The sequence below is a fragment of the Hypanus sabinus genome, chromosome 14, assembly GCF_030144855.1.
Source record: "Hypanus sabinus isolate sHypSab1 chromosome 14, sHypSab1.hap1, whole genome shotgun sequence".
NCBI classification, from domain to species: domain Eukaryota; kingdom Metazoa; phylum Chordata; class Chondrichthyes; order Myliobatiformes; family Dasyatidae; genus Hypanus; species Hypanus sabinus.
Genome location: NC_082719.1, coordinates 109,610,233 through 109,623,215, shown reverse-complemented (window position 1 = coordinate 109,623,215; position 12,983 = coordinate 109,610,233). Strand labels below are relative to the sequence as shown.

The 12,983-nt window shown below is 44.0% G+C and overlaps 1 protein-coding gene across 1 annotated transcript in view; it reads right to left on the bottom strand.

Moving 5' to 3' along the window:
• arl9 (ADP-ribosylation factor-like 9) overlaps window positions 1-12,983 on the bottom strand; it is a 55,778-nt gene that overhangs the window by 23,247 nt on the left and 19,548 nt on the right. The window lies entirely within an intron of this gene.

The window sequence follows — 12,983 nt, the reverse complement described above, 5'->3', positions numbered from 1 at the left end:
AGGCACGAAAGTAGGTGTATGGGGTTGAGTGGAATCTAGGATCAGCCCTGATGGAATGGCAGAGCAGACTTGATGAGCTGAAAAGCCCAATTCTCTTCCTATGTCTTATAGTAATGGCCACCAACCTTTTTAAGCCTAAGATCCCCTACTTTGGCCTTAGTGAAAGGCAAGATCGACCCCAGATCGATTAGTTACATGCATGCACACCGGGGCAGAAAAGACAGGAAGTAAAACCCCGCAACCCAGAAGTAGAAATAATGTATAAACACCAGGGGTACTCACCCTTTTTTGCACTGCAGACCGGTTTAATATTGACAATATTCTTGCGGACCGGCCGATGGGGGGGGTGGTGGGGGAGAGTGTGTTAAACACGATGGGAATACAGTGATACTCAAAGGGGGTTCCTTATGTCCAGTCTATTCTGCAATTTAGTTTTCCCAGCTCTCTGCACTTAGCTTCTGACCCACTTGCTCACGTTTTTTCTGCTCACAAAACTCAACGGGTTTGTCTTTAAGTGCAGGGTGCTTGGACTCAAGGTGCCGAAGCAGTTTTGAGGGCTTCATTGTCTCATTAGACAGCCTCCTGGCCCGAACTGCAGCCTCCCACCCGCCTACTGCCAGCCGGTCAGGTGTGGCTGGTCGTGGGTGGGGTGAGAAGACAAGGTCAGGGCTGGAGGTTCCTGTACCAGGGCCACAGCGGTCGCAGTCTGAAGAGAGCGACCAAGCTGCTCTGCTACTTACGAAACCCTGAGCCCGAATGAGGTTGTCTGCGAATATTTTAGCACCGGGTTCCCCACGAACATTCGGTGTGCTAAACAGGTTTAGAGACAGCGCCCATCTGTCTGCGCTCCAGGCTAGTAGCAACAGCACTTCCTGCCGGCTGCGCGAGGTGGCCGGTTACCCAATCAGTGATCCCTGGAGCGAGGGTATCACACCGTTTAGGCGACTGATGACCTTGTGTGGGTTCAAGTTCAACAGTGAGCATGACAGGGAATGAGGAAAGGTGCAGCTGACTCATATTGTTTCCTCGCGGCCTGGTGGTTGGGGACCACTGAATTACACTGTGTAGTGCGGGGGGGGGGGGGGAGCTACGCACATGTGCACTGGCAAAAAGAACGGAACTAAAACCATGCAACCCGGAAACAATCTTTCAACAGTATTTGTGTATTTACTTTTCTTTTTTTTTCAGGATCTACTGGGAAAGTCTCAAAGATCGACCAGTCGATTGCGATCGACGGGTTGGCGACCACTATCTTATAGTTTCATGGGCTTATAGTCTTACAGGAGGATGTCATCACTTCCCCGGCTAAAGATTGACTTACTTATAGAGCTTAATGATAAGAATGAACTCACATAACGCTCTTTGGAGCAGTGAAGCCCTTGTCTTAGTCTATTACTGAAAGTACTCCTCTGTTCATCTAAGGTAGCATACTCCAAAGGATCTCAGTCTCCTCAGGAAGTAGAGGTGACTATGGCCATCTTTGTACACAGCCTCTGTGGTGGACTTAAGTCTGTCATCCAGGTGCATCCCCTGGTACCTGTAGGTCCTCACCACATCCACAGCTTCACCATCAGTAGTAACAGGGAGCAGTGCAGGCTTGGTCTTCCTAAGTTCATTGCCATCTCCTTGTCGGATGTAAGCTGCAGATGATTCAGCTCATACCATTTGACAAAGTCCTCCACCAGGGCCTGTATTCATCCTCCAGTCCTCCTGTTATACACTCAACTATTGCTGAGTCTCAGAGAATTTCTGTAGACAACGTGACTTAGTATTGTATCTAAAGTCTGAGGTATACAGGGTAAACAGGAAGGGAGCCAAAGAGTCCCTGGTGGGGCCCTAGTACAGTTTATGCTCATGTCTGCCACACAGCTCTGAAGCTGCACAAACTGTGGTCTGCCAGTCAGATAGTCTGTTATCCAGGTTTCCATGGAAGTGCTAATCTGGACTGAACAGAGCATTTCCCCCAGCAATGAAGACTGTATGGTATTGAAGGCACTTGAGAAATCAAAAAACATGATCCTTACAGTGCTGCCCATCCAAATGGGAGTAGGCTCTGTTCAGCAGGTATATGACAGCATCGTCGAATCCAACGTGCTCCTGGTAGGCAAACTGCAGGGGATCAAGGGCTGATCTGACCAGGGGTTGAAGGTGAGCCAGGACTAGCCTCTCAAGGGTCTTCATGATGTGTGAGATCAGAGCCACCGGACAGTAGTCATTCAGGACTTTCATTCAGCCCTTCTTAGGTACTGGGACCATACATGATGTTTTCCACACAGTCGGGACCCTTTCCAGGCTTAGATTCAGGTTGAAAGTGCGCCGGAGAACTCCACACAACTGTTCAACACACACCTTGGGTTTCACACCATCCAGTCCCAATGCTTTGCCATGTCTGAGTTTCCCCAGAGCCCTTCTCAGCTGTTCAGTAGTGAAGGTGAGTCCACGATGACTGGGGAATTGGTGGAAGATGGGGTCTGGGAGAGGTGAAGATCTGGACAATAGCTGTTGGTATGTGGAGGTGTGGATGGTAGGTGCAGGGACAGGAGGGGGTATGGACAATCACAAACAAAAGAAAATCTGCAGATGCTGGAAATCCAAGCAACACACACAAAATGCTGGAGGGACTCATCAGGCCAGGTAGCATCTGTGGAGCTGTATGTATCTTTAATATTTGCATAGAAGAGGTCCAGTGTTTTATTTTCTCTTGTATGACACTTGACAAACTTATCGATGATGGGTGGGGTTGGTGAGAGAAACATGATTGAAGACTCCCGATGTTGTAATGAACGCATTGTGGTGTTGAATCTGGAGTCCCGATGTCCGGAGCGCAGATTTGTTCTTTCACAGAAATATGAGTGGGATTACACCCTCTGTTGTTCACAAGCAAGCCCACCTCCCTTCCTCTTACCGCACTGTAGATGAACTCTGTCTGCTCGTAGCATTGAAAACCTATTGGAATCTTGGAATTGCTCATTTAACCATGTCTCGGTGAAACACATAGCACTGCATTCCCAATTTTCGTTCCTGTCGTCTTGAGCATTGCTAGTTCCTCCATTTTATTTTCCAGCGATCTTAACTTCCCCATTAATGATAGGAAGGAGATGTGGTTTATATCTCCACATTTTGTGCCACTTTTACTCAATCTGCAGCCTGATATCTCTGCCTCAGCTCATCCAGAATATCGAGCTTCTGCTGGGCAAACAAAGATTGCTTCCCTGGCTGCTAGTAGCTGTCTCGTAATTACAGTATTGCCTCCACTTCTGTAGTCACAGCACTCAATGGAATAAGGTATATCGAGAGCCGGAAAGATGATGAAACTCTTCTTAAACAAATTAATGTCTATTGTTATTTTGCAGTACAAAAACAAAGGAAACTCCCTAAATAATGTTAAGACAAACAAACAGCTATTGTAACGTGCCTCTCTTGGCACACACAATTTTATGGAGTTTGGCCTGTCATTGTCATTGCTACATCATTGTCCTGCTACAGAGTGAAGTTGGAACCAATCAGGCACACTAAGTTTCACACTAACTTCACCTGCAGCAGCATATCTTCCCCTACCACCTGTCTGGTTGGCTTTTCAGCTCAAACCCTGATTTTCTAGTTAATTTTTGCATTAATCCAGCAAATCTCCCCGGTCTTGATATTCTTCTTCAAGAAAGATTCTCCAAACTAATCTATGGTCAAACTTTTCAGGAGAGGGGACTTAGATTGGGAGAGTTTGAAAGTAGTAGTAACTCTCAGAGAGCGCCTGTGAGCTTTACAGGAATTTAAAAGAGGAAAGTTTGTTAAACATAGAAAACCTACAGCACAATACAGGCCCTTCAGCCCACAATGTTGTGCCGAACATATTTACTTTAGTAATTACCTAAGGTTACTTTTCATGTACCTATCCAAGAGTCTCTTCAAAGACCCAATTGAATCTGTCTCCACCACCGTCACTGGCAGCCCATTCCGCACACACACCACTCTGAGGAAAAATGCTTAACCCTGACATCACCTCTGTACCTACTTCAAAGCACCTTAAAACTGTGCCCTCTCAAGTTAGCCATTTCAGCCCTGGGAAAAAGCATTTGACTATCCACATGATCAATGCCTCTCATCATCTTATACACCCCTATCAGGTCACCTCTCATCCTCTGTTGCTCCAAGGAGACACTCAACCTATTCTCATAAGACATGCTCTCTAATCCAGGCAACATTCTTGTAAATCTCCTCTGCACCCTTTCTATGGTTTCCACATCCTTCCTGTAGTGAGGTGACCAGAACTGAGCACAGTACTCCAAGTGGGGTCCTATATAGCTGCAACATTACCTCTTGGCCCTTGAACACAACCCCACGAATGATGAAGGCCAATACACAGTATGCCTTCTTTTTTTTTGTATTTTTTTATTGAAGTTCATCATCAAACATTTCCATAAGATGTATTTCAGACATTGTACATATATATCATTATAATCATATGTATCACAAATCTCCACAAAGTATTTATCTGAGGTACACACTTACAGAAAAGAGTGCAAAGAAAAAACAAGCAAAAGGAAAGAACTATGTACAAATAGGGAGTGATCTTTTTTTACAACAGATTCATTGATTTGTGAGAATAAAATCAGGCCTATGAGGCATTATGTAGTTAAACCATTTTTCCCAGTATGAATCAAATTGTTCCAAATTGGATAAAATTCTCTTACGTTTGATTGGATTTAATAGCCCATTGACATTAAAAGAAATGAATTTTACCTTGTCCTTAGCCATCTGTATTTATCTGTCAATGTATCATTGAAATTAAAATAAAACTTAATCGATCTACTCTCTGAACAAATAAGAACCAAGAAACGCAAATAATAACACAAATGGCAATGAATGTGTGATTCCAAGGCTGAGGTCTCTAGTAGATGACCCTGCGTTGAGCTAGAGGAAATGTCTAGCTGTGGGGGATAACCCCTCTTACTTGTGAGATGAGCGCCCCCATTGCAGTATTCATAAAAATCAGTGAACAAATCCATTACACAGAAAAGATTTCCCTGTGTACTCCTCCTATATATACATATATATATATACACACACACACACATATATATATATACACATACACACACACATATATATATATATACACATACACACACACATATATATATATATACACATACACACACACATATACATATATATATATACACACACATATATATATATATATATATATTATATACACACACACACACACACACACTCTCATTTTGGTGGGGAAAAAGGAGTAAGAGAGCGAATAAAGAATAACAACTAAGTAATATAAAATCCACATTATAATAAGTATTTCTTGAGATAGGTATCACCGTGTATTTTTACTACCGTTTAACTTCTCAACATTTTTAAAGTTAGCCAAACCTTATGGCTCTCTTCTGTAGGGGGTGAGGACTGTCTTTGGGAAACTCCCAGTCTCTTCCTGATATATTTCTCTCGGCCTCCTCCCGTCTCCTGCCTTCTCGATTCTCGCACTATTTCCCAAGCAAAGCGGGATAATTCCTCTGCCAGGCTTTCCTCCGTTTTGGTCACACTGACGGGCAACCCTCTGGCCTTCATCTCTGTAGTCGCCTCTTCCACTGTCTGGTACAACCGCGTCCCGTTGTCGTAAAACACTCGAAGTTTAGCAGGGTGCTGAGTTTGAAATCTAATCTTTTTTTGCTTTAGTATTTGCTTTACTTCAGAGTATTCTTTGCGTTTCGGCAGACCGCGGGGGGGGGGGGGGGTAATCTTGGTCGAAATATATTAATTTATTGTTGAGGAACACTCTCTTCTTACCCCAGGCCCTTCGTAGAATCTCTGCCTTGGTGCTGTACTGAAGGAATTTAATTATTATTGAGCATGGCTTTCTATACCGGGTAGGTTTCGAGATGAGCATACGATGGGCTCTTTCGACTTCCAGCTTCATAGCCGAGGGAAGATCCAGCGCGTCCCGCAGTAACTTTCCGACAAACTCAGTCATAGATGAGCCCTCCGCTCCTTCGGGAACGTTGTAGATTCTGATATTTTTCCGCCGTGATCTTCCCTCCAGGTCAAGCAGTTTACCTTCTTGGTGATGTAATATTTTTATTGTCTTACTCAGAATCTGTTCCACACTTTGAACGCGATCTTCCACCTTCTCAATTCGAGTCTCTGCCACCGCTATTTTTTCACTGACGCTGGCAAGTTCTGACTTAATATCACTGAGCTGCTGCTTTATTTCTTTCTGAAACTCCATTATCTCTTTCAGAATTTTGAACATATTCACCGCTTCGCCTGAATGAGGCCCAATGTCTGCCTCGCTAGCACGTGGTCGGGTAGGAGAGCCACTCGCTGCACTCCTCTCGGCCGCAGGCTCTGCAGTGTCGCTTTTTTAATTTCCATTCTTTTTCCCCATTCTTGCCCCTCTTTTCAGTTCAAATATTTTTCAAAAAATATTATATTTGATAGGTTAATGGGGCTTAATATGCGTTTTTCCGGAGGAGCTAGTGACTTAAGCTGCCATTCTTGATGATGCTGTCACTGGAACCTCATAGTATGCCTTCTTAACCACACACCTGCGCAGCAGCTTTGAGTGTTCTATGGACTCGAACCCCAAGATCCCTCTGATACTCCATACTGTCAAGAGTCTTACCATTAATACTAAATTTTGCCATCATATTTGACCTAGCAAGATGAACCACCTCACACCAACATCTCATTTGGCTTCTCGATAGCCTGCTGCACCTGCAAATCAACCTTTTCTGATTCATGCACAAGTACTCCCAAGTCCCTCTGCGCTGCAGCATGCCACATTTTTTTTTTACCATTTAAATAATCTGCTCTTTCATTTTTCCTTCCAAAGTGGATGACCTCACATTTACCAACATTGTACTCTATCTGCCAGACTGTTGACCACTCAATTAACCTATCTATAATCGCTCAGCAGACTCTCCGTATATTCTGCACAATTTGCTTTTCCATTCAATTTAGTATCATCAGCAAACTTAGAGACACTACACTTGGTCACCTCTTCCAGATCGTTAATGTATATCTTGAACAGTTGTGGGCCCAGCACCAACCCCTGCAGCACACCACTCACCAGTGATTGTCAGCCAGAGTAACACCATGCATCCCAACTCTCTGCTTTCTATTGGTTAACCAATCCTCTATCCATGCTAATATATCACCACCAACTCTATGCATACTTATCATACGAATAAGTCTTTTAAGTGGCACCTTATCAAATGCCTTCTGGAAATCCAAGTAAATATCGTTCATCTGTTCTCCTCTATCCACTATGCTTGTTATATGGAACATAGAATAGTACAGGCCCTTCGGCCCACAATGTTATGCTGACCCTCAAACCCTGCCTCTCATATAAACCCCCACCTTAAATTCCTCCATATACCTGTCTAGTAGTCTCTTAAACTTCACTAGTGTATTTGCCTCCACCACTGACTCAGGCAGTGTATTCCACGCACCAACCACTCTCTGAGTGAAAAACCTTCCTCTAATATCCCCCTTGAACTTCCCTCCCCTTACCTTAAAGCCATGTCTTCTTGTACTGAGCAGTGGTGCCCTCAAAGAACTCTCGTAAGTAAGTTTGTCAAACTTGTTCACATTCCTTATCGGTTTTGATGAGTCTTAAACAGGTCATTCTAGCAGTAGGTCAGATTTACTATTGGAAACCCATCAAACATTACTTCATATCCACAGTAATAGAACCATAAAAAACCTACAGCACAATACAGGCCCTTCGGCCTACAAATTTCTGCCGAACATGTCCCTACCTTAGAAATTACTAGGGTTACCCATTGCCCTCTATTTTTCTAAGCTCCATGTATCTATCCAAAAGACTCTTAAAAGACCCAATTGTATCCGCCTCCACCACTGTTGTCAGCAGCCCATTCCACGCACTCACCACTCTCTGCATTAAAAAAAACTTACCCCTGACATCTCCTTTGTACCTACTCCCCAACACCTTAAACCTGTGCCCTTTTGTAGCAGCCATTTCAGCCTTGGGAAAAACCCTCTGACTATCCACATGATCAATGCCTCTCATGATCTTGTACACCTCTATCAGGTCACCTCTCATCCTCCGTCCCTCCAAGGAGAAAAGGCAGAGTTTACTCAACTTGTCTTTATAAGGCAGGCTTCCCAATCCAGGCAACATCCTTCTAAATTTCCTCTGTACCCTTTCTATGGTTTCCACATCCTTCCTGTAGTGAGATGACCAGAACTGAGCACAGTACTCCAAGTGGGGTCTGACCAGGGTCCTATATAGCTCCAACATTACCTCTTGGGTCCTAAATTCAATTCCATGATTGATGAAGCCCAATACACCATAGGCTTTCTTAACCACAGAGTCAACCTGCACAGCTGCTTTGAGCGTCCTATGGACTCAGGCCCCAAGATCCCTCTGATTCTCCAAACTGGCAAGAGACTTATCATTAATACTATATTCTGCCATCATATTTGACCTACCAAATGAACCACTTCACACTTATCTCTGTTGAACTCCATCTGCCACTTCTCAGCCCAGTTTTGCGTTCTATCAATATCCCATTCTAACCTCTGACAGCTCTCCACACTATCCACAACATGCCCAACCCTTGTGTCATCAGCAAACTTATTAACCCATTCCTCCACTTCCTCATCCAGGTCATTTATAAAAATCACAAAGGGTAAGGGTCCAAGAACATATCCCTGAGGCACTCCACTGGTGACCAACCTCAATGCAGAATATGACCTGTCTACAACCACTCTTTGCCTTCTGTGGGCAAGGCAATTCTGGATCCACAAAGCAATGTCCCCTTGGATCCCATGCCTCCTTACTTTCTCAATAAGCCTTGCATGGGATACCTTATCAAATGCCTTGCTGAAATCCATATATACTACATCTACTGCTCTTCCTTCATTGTGCTTAATCACATCCTCAAAAAATTCAATCATGTTCGTAAGGCACAACCTGCCCTTGACAAAGCCATGCTGACTATTCCTAATCATATTACACCTCTCCAAATGTTCATAAATCCTGCCTCTCAAGATCTCCATCAGCTTCCCAACCACTGAAGTAAGACTCACTGGTCTATAATTTTCTGGGCTATCTCTACTCCCTTTCCTGAATAAGGGAACAACATCTGCAACCCTCCAATCCTCCGGAACCTCTCCTATCCCCATTGATGATGCAAAGATTATCACCAGAGGCTCAGCAATCTCCTCCCTTGCCTCCCACAGTAGCCTGGGGTACATCTCATCCAGTCCTGGCAACTTATCCAACTTGATGCTTTCCAAAAGCTCCAACACATCCTCTTTCTTAATATCTACATTCTCAAGCTTTTCAGTCCAGTGCAAGTCATCACTGCAATCACCAAGATCCTTTTCCATAGTGAATACTGAAGTATTTATTAAGTACCTCTGCCATTTCCTCCGGTTCCATACACACTTTCCCACTGTCACACTTGATAGGTCCTATTCTTTCACGTCTTATCCTCTTGCTCTTCACATACTTGTAGAATGCCTTGGGGTTTTCCTTAATCCTGCCCACCAAGGCCTTCTCATGGCCCCTTATGGTTTTCCTAAATAATTTCCTTCTTAAGCTCCCTCCTGTTAGCCTTATAATCTACTAGATCTCATATTACCTAGCTCTCTGAACCTTTCGTAAGTTTTTCTTTTTTTTTTGACTAGATTTACTACAACCTTTGTACACCATGGTTCCTGTACCCTACCATAACTTCCCTGTCTCACTGGAATGTACCTATGCAAAACTCCACACAAATATCCCCTGAACATTTGTAATGGTTTACATGTTTTCTTCTTATGGGTCCTTGCACATAATATCTTTCAATAGAGGAGTGGGTTGATTGCTTAGCTGAAAAAAGTGTATATAAACCTTCCACTTAGCAAATCAGAAGCTAAGGGGTTGGCAGGGTTAAGAATTAGGGGGTTATGGCAAGAGTTGTGGGATAACAGGCATAAGGGGAGACTACAGAATACATAATATTGTTCGGTTTATGGGAGTAGAGTGTAAAACCAGAAAGAAACAAATTATTTTGAAGTGCCTTAGATTTAGGAAACTATGCTTAATTATTCTAGAATGCTAGAATTATGCTAGAATTCTGTGTTGTGCAGCGAATCAAAATGTGGCATGCTCCTGCCAGAATTCAGGAAGCTTGAGAGCAATGGGGTTCACAGACCTGATTGTGAAACGAGCAAAATCACTCCAGACTCGTCTGGAGGAGCATCAATGTTGGAGTGTTGACAAAAATCAACACAAATGTAATTGCTTCTAATGTACCAAAACCTACAAATGGCGATGTCATATATATAAGAAAAAACCCACTCCCAAAACATAATAACGTACAAGGTAGCACATAACATACCCAGCAAAATTAAACCTGACAGTCTGTGTGAATTCTGCCGAATGAAATTAAGAAGTCCCAACAGTATCCACATCCTTCCTGTAGTGAGGTGGCCAGAACTGAGCACCGTACTCCAAGTGGGGTCTGACCAATGTCTTGTACAGCTGTAACATTACCTCATGGCTCTTGAATTCAATCCCACCCACGATTGACAAAGGCCAACACACCATACGCCTTCTTAACAACACTGTCAACCTGCGCCAAAGCTACCCCAAGAACTCTCAGATCCTCCACACTGCCAAGAGTCCTACCATTAATACTATATTCCATCTTCAAACCTGACCTACCAAAATAAACCATTTCACACTTATCTGGGTTGAACTCCATCAGACACTTAGCCCAGTTCGGCATCCTAACAATGTACCACTGTAGCCACTGACAATCCTCCACACTATCCGCTCCCAACCTTTGTGTCATCAGCAAATTTACTAATCTGCCCTTCTACTTCTTCATTCAGGTCATTTATAAAAATCACAAAGAGGAAGGGACCCAGAACACATGCCTGCGGAACACCACTGGTGACCAACCTCCATGCAGAATATGACCCATCTCCAACCATCCTATGCCTTCTGTGGGCAAGCCAGTTCTGGATCCACAAAGCAAGATCTCCTTACGTCCTATGCCTCCTTACTTTCTTAATGATCCTTGCATAGGGAACCTTATCAAATGCCTTACTGAAATCCATATACACTACATCCACTGCTCTGCTTTCAATGTGTTTTGTTACATCCTCAAAGAATTCAATCAGACTCGTAAGACACGACCTGCCCTTGACAAAGCCATGCTGACTATCAGATTATGTCTCTCCAAATGCTCATAAATTCTGCCTCTCAGGATCTTCTCCAACAAATTGCAGTGTGGATGATCAGAGAGATCTTGGGGTTCATGTCCACAGGACACTCAAAAGCTGCTGCGCAAGTTGACAGTGTTGTTAAGAAGGTGTATAGTGTGTTGGCATTCATCAACCATGGGATTGAGCTCAAGAGCCACGAGGTAATGCCACAGCTGTACAAGATCTTGGTCAGACCCTAGTAGGAATACTGCGTTCAGTTCTGGTCACCACACTACAGGAAGGATGTGGATACTATAGAGAGAGTGCAGAGAAGATTTACAAGGAAGTTGCCTGGATTAGAGACCATAGCTTATGAGAATAGGTTGAGTGAACTTTGCCTATTCTCCATGGAGCGACTGAGGATGACAGGTGACCTAATAGAACTGCATAAAATGATGAGGGGCATTGATCGTATGGATAGCCAGAGGGTTTTCTCCAGGGCTGAAATGGCTAACATGAGAGGGCATAGTTTTAAGGTGCTTGGAAAAATGTAAGTGTTAAGTTTTTCACACAGAGCAGTGGGTGCGTGAAATGCACTGCCAGCAGTGGTCGTGCAATAGGGTCTTTTAAGAGACTCTTAGAGAGGTACACAGAGCTTAGAAAAATAGAAGGCTATGCAGTAAGGAAATTCAATGCAGTTTCTAGAGTAGGTTACATGGTCAGCACAACATTGTGGGCCAGAGGCCCATAATGTGCTGTAGATTTCTATTTTCTATATTCTCTTTGCGGGAGTGCAAAATTAGAGACCTCTTAGGAAACTTGGCAGGGCAAGTAACTGAAGTGGCAGGGAGGAACCTCACATTTAGAGCACAGAATATTACAGCACAATTTCTTCTAAATTCCATCATGGAGTTCTCATTGGAACCTAGAGTGGACGTAAGAAGATGCTTCCTATGGTGGGGGAGTCTGGTACCAGAGGGCACAGCCTCAGAATAGAGGGATGTCCATTTAGTACAGAGATGAGGAGGGATTTCTGGAGGAGGAGCAAAGTGAAGATGACACTAAACGGCAACTCCTTTGCTTGTATCTTCGGAAACAGCTCTATTTCCATCTTTGATTTTTTTTTCCCTTTTCAAGGTTCTTTTGAAGACCCTGACCTGGAGTTACACACTGACTTTGGTTCTTTGCGGGAATGGGACCAGCTTTCAGGGCCTCACAACCGGGCACTTTTCGATATCCAAGGATGTGGCCTGTTAGGTGAGCACGCCTTCATGGTGCTAGATTTTTGTGGCTGTGGAGACGTGCTGATTCTAGGCCGGTACCCCTGACTGAAGGGTCACGAGAGAACACGGAACGTTGGGAGCAATGGGTTAACTCCCATGGGTTGTGTGTCCTGAGAGCTGCACCTTTCTGGGGCCAATTCTCTGGGCATAGAGCTCAATAAAAGCAACACAACAGAATTTTACCATTGCAAATCAGCGAGTTGTTTGTTTCGTCTCCCCTTTCGCTGTGAAACGGAGACACCTCTCTTTCCCTTATTAAGGAAAAAGAGAGCCTGTGGTATGTCAAATTACCAGGTGAACGAGTAGTTTTTGGGCTACTGCAAGTCTGTCTCTTTATTGATACTTGCTGCATGTTTGAGTGTTTGGTGGCGGGTGCTGATGTTTTTTTTTTACAGGTGGGGGTGGGGGGTCATTGGCTTGCTGCTGGTTGTGCGTGGGAAGGGGGGAGCTGGGGGGGGACTTTGGGGTTCTAACATTTAGTATTCGTTCCTTGGGGCACTTTTTTGTTTTGTGGACGTTTGC